This window comes from Poromitra crassiceps (assembly GCF_964638095.1).
Source record: "Poromitra crassiceps genome assembly, chromosome: 5".
Taxonomy (NCBI): domain Eukaryota; kingdom Metazoa; phylum Chordata; class Actinopteri; order Beryciformes; family Melamphaidae; genus Poromitra; species Poromitra crassiceps.
Window position 1 is genome coordinate 56,629,730 of NC_139642.1, and position 7,235 is coordinate 56,636,964.

General features: G+C 40.3%; 1 protein-coding gene across 2 annotated transcripts in view; it reads right to left on the bottom strand.

The window, feature by feature from the left end:
• Positions 1-3,612, bottom strand: part of LOC310777046 (NLR family CARD domain-containing protein 3-like) — a 126,683-nt gene extending 123,071 nt beyond the window's left edge. For both annotated transcript variants that reach the window (XM_083637294.1, XM_083637295.1), the window contains exon 1: positions 3,542-3,612. The gene's annotated coding sequence lies outside the window, so the exon portion shown is untranslated. The remainder of the gene's footprint in view (positions 1-3,541) is intronic.
• Positions 3,613-7,235: the final 3,623 nt, after the last annotated feature.

Here is a 7,235-nt window from a genome sequence, read left to right on the forward strand (position 1 = left end):
GGATACGTGAAACCGTCTTGAAATGATAAATGTTTAAACTTTGACACTATGTCATCATAGATGACATCATAGATGACATCATAGATGACATCATCAGTGATGTCACAAGACTGTCACCTTCTCTATGACGACGTCAGTTATGACATCATAGATGACATCATAGATGACATCATAGATGACATCATCAGTGATGTCACAAGACTGTCACCTTCTCTATGACGACGTCAGTTATGACATCATAAATGACATCATAAATGACATCATAAATGCCCTTCTCCTGGTACTATATAAAGCTTGAAGCTTTGAAGCAGAAGCTTGGACCCCGCATCGCCGCTTGCGGCTATATTTATTATTATTTTTCAAATTATTCTCATCATCATTTCATGGAAAATTCAATGTAAACTGATAATTAACCGGGACTGTAAATTCATGTTACTTCACTGCCCATTAATATTGAACTCGGCTTCTAAAGTTAATTATTTAACTCAGACTGTACATTCATGGAAACTCATGCCTATTTAATGCCTATTTTGCTCAGACTGTAAATTTCATGTAAATAAACACACATTCATATATAGTCAGAACACTCCATCACTCATGTACGTATTGTATATAATTAATTTGATTGCACTTGCAACGTTGTGATTGTCTTTAGTTACCTTTCATTTCTTAGGGTGTTTTTTTTATTTTTATTTCCTTATATTTCAAGTTCAGTATTGAGATTTTGACTATTTCTCCAAAATGGCACAGTGAAAATGGGTAATTTCATGAGAGTGTATACCCAGGGGTGTAGTGTACACAACCATGTCAGTCATGGTGTGGGATTATGGAGTTATGCGATTGTACAGTACTTAGAAAGTTAAAAAAACACATTTTTCAAGTTCAGTATTGAGATTTTGACTGTATTTCTCCAAAATGGCACAGTGAAAATGGCTAATTTCATGAGAGTGTATACCCAGGGGTGTGGTGTACACAACCATGTGAGTCATGGTGTGGGATTATGGAGTTATGCGATTGTACAGTACTTAGAAGTAGAAAAAAAACACATTTTTCAAGTTCAGTATTGAGATTTTGACTATTTCTCCAAAATGGCACAGTGAAAATGGCTAATTTCATGAGAGTGTATACCCAGGGGTGTAGTGTACACAACCATGTGAGTCATGGTGTGGGATTATGGAGTTATGCGATTGTACAGTACTTAGAAGTAGAAAAAAAAACATTTTTCAAGTTCAGTATTGAGATTTTGACTATTTCTCCAAAATGGCACAGTGAAAATGGCTAATTTCATGAGAGTGTATACCCAGGGGTGTAGTGTACACAACCATGTCAGTCATGGTGTGGGATTATGGAGTTATGCGATTGTACAGTACTTAGAAAGTAAAAAAAACACATTTTTCAAGTTCAGTATTGAGATTTTGACTATTTCTCCAAAATGGCACAGTGAAAATGGGTAATTTCATGAGAGTGTATACCCAGGGGTGTAGTGTACACAACCATGTCAGTCATGGTGTGGGATTATGGAGTTATGTGATTGTACAGTACTTAGAAAGTAAAAAAAAACACATTTTTCAAGTTCAGTATTGAGATTTTGACTGTATTTCTCCAAAATGGCACAGTGAAAATGGCTAATTTCATGAGAGTGTATACCCAGGGGTGTAGTGTACACAACCATGTGAGTCATCGTGTGGGATTATGGAGTTATGCGATTGTACAGTACTTAGAAGTCGAAAAAAACACATTTTTCAAGTTCAGTATTGAGATTTTGACTATTTCTCCAAAATGGCACAGTGAAAATGGCTAATTTCATGAGAGTGTATACCCAGGGGTGTAGTGTACACAACCATGTCAGTCATGGTGTGGGATTATGGAGTTATGCGATTGTACAGTACTTAGAAAGTAAAAAAAACAAATTTTTCAAGTTCAGTATTGAGATTTTGACTATTTCTCCAAAATGGCACAGTGAAAATGGGTAATTTCATGAGAGTGTATACCCAGGGGTGTAGTGTACACAACCATGTCAGTCATGGTGTGGGATTATGGAGTTATGCGATTGTACAGTACTTAGAAAGTAAAAAAAACACATTTTTCAAGTTCAGTATTGAGATTTTGACTGTATTTCTCCAAAATGGCACAGTGAAAATGGCTAATTTCATGAGAGTGTATACCCAGGGGTGTGGTGTACACAACCATGTGAGTCATGGTGTGGGATTATGGAGTTATGCGATTGTACAGTACTTAGAAGTAGAAAAAAACACATTTTTCAAGTTCAGTATTGAGATTTTGACTATTTCTCCAAAATGGCACAGTGAAAATGGCTAATTTCATGAGAGTGTATACCCAGGGGTGTAGTGTACACAACCATGTGAGTCATGGTGTGGGATTATGGAGTTATGCGATTGTACAGTACTAAGAAGTCGAAAAAAACACATTTTTCAAGTTCAGTATTGAGATTTTGACTATTTCTCCAAAATGGCACAGTGAAAATGGGTAATTTCATGAGAGTGTATACCCAGGGGTGTAGTGTACACAACCATGTCAGTCATGGTGTGGGATTATGGAGTTATGCGATTGTACAGTACTTAGAAAGTCGGAACAAACACCAAATCTGTGTGGTCTAGACTGGAGTCGAATCGTGCTTTTATTTTGGAAAACCAGTCCCGGAAATGCCGGTTTTTCCCCATCTTGTTGAGAGCATCAACATGATAGTACCAAGCGAAACTCCTGCTACGATCGTTCAATAAGGTAGGACTTTTGTGACATATTCAACAGTCATTCAATACACTGTTTGTTGTAATGTCGATCTAGTGTGGTAAAGTAAATGTGAGAAAGGATCACTGAATTGTGACACTCGACTTTTTAGCCCGCTCCGAACACCCGTGAAGCAGCAGTACCGTTACGGCACGAATAGACACGCATCAAAAACCAAGTGTCGGCTGGCTTGACTGTGGTTTCGCGAACGTCGGCTCAGTTGACCGCAGTCTCTGAACGTGTATAAAAGGCCTTCCTGCTGCTTCTATAGTTGCTTACGGCCATACCACGTTGAACACGCCCGATCGTCGGGCCTGGTTAGTACTTGGATGGGAGACCGCCTGGGAATACCAGGTGTTGTAAGCTTTTTAACTTTCTAAGCAGCAGAGGGTGCTCTGCTGCCTCTCCAGGGGAGACAGGGCCTTGAACACCATTGCTGGCCAGTGGCAGTGCAGTAACCTTTACAGAGACCCCGCTATGACATGTTAAAATGACTGCTGTGGAAAAGGTCTTTTGAGTCAGTCATGTAGACATTTAGCGCATGTAGGCAAAGCCAGCCTAAATGTCAACTTTGGTGTTTCTCTTGATCTGGTCGGTCGCCGTTGGGACTAAATCTACTTTCTTTTTCCTTCCTGAATAATACAGGCACTCCCTGAAATGATAGGCCTAGCTACTTCCCTCAAAGTAGATTATGATTCATATCACATGGGAAAATACACTCAAGACATTAAACGTTCTTTACTATTATATTTACTCTATTATATTCAGGTCTACTCATTATTTCAGTCCTTACCTCGTCTTTCTATCACTTTCTCCGTAGTCTCGCTGGCCAGCCTCCTCTCTCTTTCCCCTTCGCCGAGAAGAGCCTGGCCCTGGTGACGCGACTCGCAGCAGGGTTGCCAGGTCTGAGAGAAACATGCAAATCAAACTGAAAGTCAAGCTGCACATTATTATACAACATGGCTTATTCTGTGATTATTCATTTACTGCATAAAAACATTTTATGGACATTTTATGATTAATTGAGGCAGGTTATTTCTGCATTTTTAAGGCAAGTAGCCTAATCTCTACTTGGTCCATGAAGAGCATGCTGTTGTCTTTGTAAAATAAAGAGCAGCTATTTTATGTAGCCTACATAGGCCTACTCAACAGTGTGGTATATAATGTGGCAATAATGTGGTAGCCTATGTGTGCACGTTTTCTGCATCAGTGTCAGCAGAGCTGCTCTTCCTACTATGTTTGTAATGTTATTATTTTTAAAAGCATCTTTGTTTTATTAACATGTGCCTAACACTTGCACAGTAGCTACAGCCTACATGTCAATTCAATGCAATGTAATCATTCCTGTAATAGCAGAAAACCTCAATAGATGAACTCGCAAATTGACTGCATCCCACCTGCTTAATAATGGCCATCACAACTGAGTCCTGTAGGCTAAAGAAAACATGACAGCTCTGTGTGTTACAGTAAAGTCTATCTGAACTGCTTTTGAAATCTAATGAACTAATAGCCTACTATGTATTTAAATTGCTACAGTTGTAGCTATTTCACTTTTTACTTTGATGCTGCTTTGGCAATGTGGATAACTTAGTGTGTGTGTGTGTGTGTGTGTGTGTGTGTGTGTGTGTGTGTGTGTGTGTGTGTGTGTGTGTGTGTGCGTGCGTGCGTGCGTGCGCGTGCGTGTGTGTGTGCGTGTGTGTGTGTGTGGGTGCGGGTGCGGGTGCGGGTGCAAGCGTGCGTATGTGGGCGGGGAGGCACGTGGGAGTGCTTGACAGCTTTTGATGGGGGGAAAGCTCAAGTTCCTGGTATTCAAGCAACATGGCAACAAGTTTCTCCGTTTCTTTGCAATCACGTGACCCAGAGCCGTATAATAGAAGAGTTCCGACATCTCGGGCAAGGGCATCCTCGCCAGTCAGAGTATCGTTCCTCAGTGAGTCTAAGCGTTGTCAGTTGTCATGTCTCCTAGCCTATAGTAAACCGTCGAGTGTGCTCTGAAACACCTTCAGTCCTCACACGAAAACGCTGTCATTCCTCCTGCCTCACTTATCACTCAAACTAGCTGTCAGGCCAGGACCGCCGCACCCTATACGCAGAGTACGCAGACTGCGTAGGGCATCATGTGACTGAGGGCACAAAAAAAAAAAAAAAAAAAAAATTGGTGCCGTCAGTCAGGCCACTCACTGAACAGCAGGCCAGGCGCCGCCTACTGGTTTACTAGTGGTTTTATTACTTTATTCAGGGTTAAAGTGGGTGCATCTCATTGTAAAATTGGACTCGGCCCAAATTGGGCTTCAAAGGGCCCAAATTGGGCTTCAAACGGCCCAAATCTGTCTTCAACTGGCCCAAATCTGGCTTCAAACGACCCAAATCGGGCTTCAAACGGCCCAAATCTGGCTTCAAACAGCCCAAATCTGGCTTCAAACGGCCCAAATTGGGCTTCAAACGGCCCAAATCTGTCTTCAACCGGCCCAAATCTGGCTTCAACTGGCCCAAATCTGGCTTCAAACGACCCAAATCTGGCTTCAAACAGCCCAAATCTGGCTTCAAACGGCCCAAATTGGGCTTCAAACGGCCCAAATTGGGCTTCAAACAGCCCAAATTTTTCGCACGCACGTCGGCCCGTATCGGCCTGGCCTGCTTGGTATCTAATGCCCGGCCTGAATTATGATCCCAGTCTGCCCCTGGCGATATGTCTGTCTCTTCCGGAATACAGAGAAGCGTAACGTACTAGCGTAGTAGCCATAGCGACCGCCAAAAAAATGCAAACTAACCACCATTACCAGTTCCCAGTTATAAAGGAATGCACGATTAAGGATCATTGTCTCAGTTATGTTTCGTCCAGGATTTCTTTCAGCAGCAGTGGCTGTTTGGCGGGGATGCGTGTGTTCCACGACGTTGCCGGCCGGAGAATTGCACAGATTTACTTTGCTATAATAACAGTATGTGCTTTACAGCATTTATTTCTCTACGAATGTAATGCTATTTAATGTAATATTAGATTTGTTAGCTTCTGTAACTTTGTGCTGCTTTTCTTGGCCAGGTCCCCCAAAAACTAAATGTTATTTCAGTTATACTACTTTAGCAACATTACTCTCCTAGAACATTTGCATATATCGGTAACACTTTATAATAACGTTCAGTAGGCTACTAAGTCATCTATAAGCTGTTAGTTAATGATTAACTAATTTACAAAACATTAATATACATTTGTAGATGATTATGTTGTAAGTCATTCAAAGTTTTTATATTCCAACCTGTCTCTATACACATTTGTTAATCATGAACAAATGATGAGCAAATCATTAGTAAATGAAAAAATCATTAACAAATTGTTTATAAATGACTTACTACTGAACGTTATTATAACGTGTTATCCATACTACCATTCACCATATTTTTCTTTATTTTTTACCATTTAGAATTATAGTTAAGCCATCAAAACTGTAAAATAACACACATGGAATTGTGCTGTGACAACAAAGTCAAACAAATCAAAGCTAGCTTATATTTTAGATTCTTTAATGTAGCTGCCCTGACTTCATGACATTTTTCATGACATTTCATGTTATTTTGAAGCAGCGGTGGCCAAGATTTAGCAGTGCTGGGCCACCCGCCACCCCTAGACAATGATAATATATAAGATTGGACTACTGGGCTACCTATAACAGTATGCAAACCAACTGTAATCACTGCTCTAATATCATTCAGCAGGAGTTTGTTGATTTGAAGACTAAAGATATTCATAAAAATAAACACTTTATCAACTGTAATTCTACGTATGTTGTCTATCACCTAATTTGCCCTTGTAAATGCTTTTACATAGGGCGTACCAAGAGGCGTTTGAAAGATAGAGTGGCTGAACACAAATGTGCCATAAGAACCAGCAATAATGATTATCTCATGGCACGTCATTTTCACACTTGTCACAATGACAATGACAGCCTGCTAAAAGTAGAAGGTAGAGTTGGTTGAGCAGTCTCATAGGGCTGGTGACCAGCTAAGCAAATTACTACAGAGAGAAACCAATTGGATTTTTGAACTAAATGCATGTGTGTATCCTGGCCTCAATGAGGAAATTGATTTCAGACCTTTTCTGTGATGTTGTATTATTTTCAAGCCTGTGGTTTAGGCTACATGATTGGTAACCCTCCATTTGTGATATAATGTATGCTAATGTAATCCCGCTTCACTTGTTTTCAACTGGCCATTAAATAGGCTAATTGTTTATATAGGAAATGACTGCACTCCACTCTTGAGCTTTCCTAAACAGACCCTGAAGAAGAAGACCCTGCGAGGTCAAAACCGGTCGGCGGTGTTGAGATTTTTTAACTTTGACTTTGCCCTAGAAAATAAAGGCTTTTTTACTTTAAATCCTTGACTCTGTGTGAGTTCAGTGCCTGAAGAAAGCTGCTGCTTTTTCATCTTGATCTTTTTTTCTTTTCTTTTTAACTTCAGAGCACCTCACATTCACCTGGAGCCGACCAGTG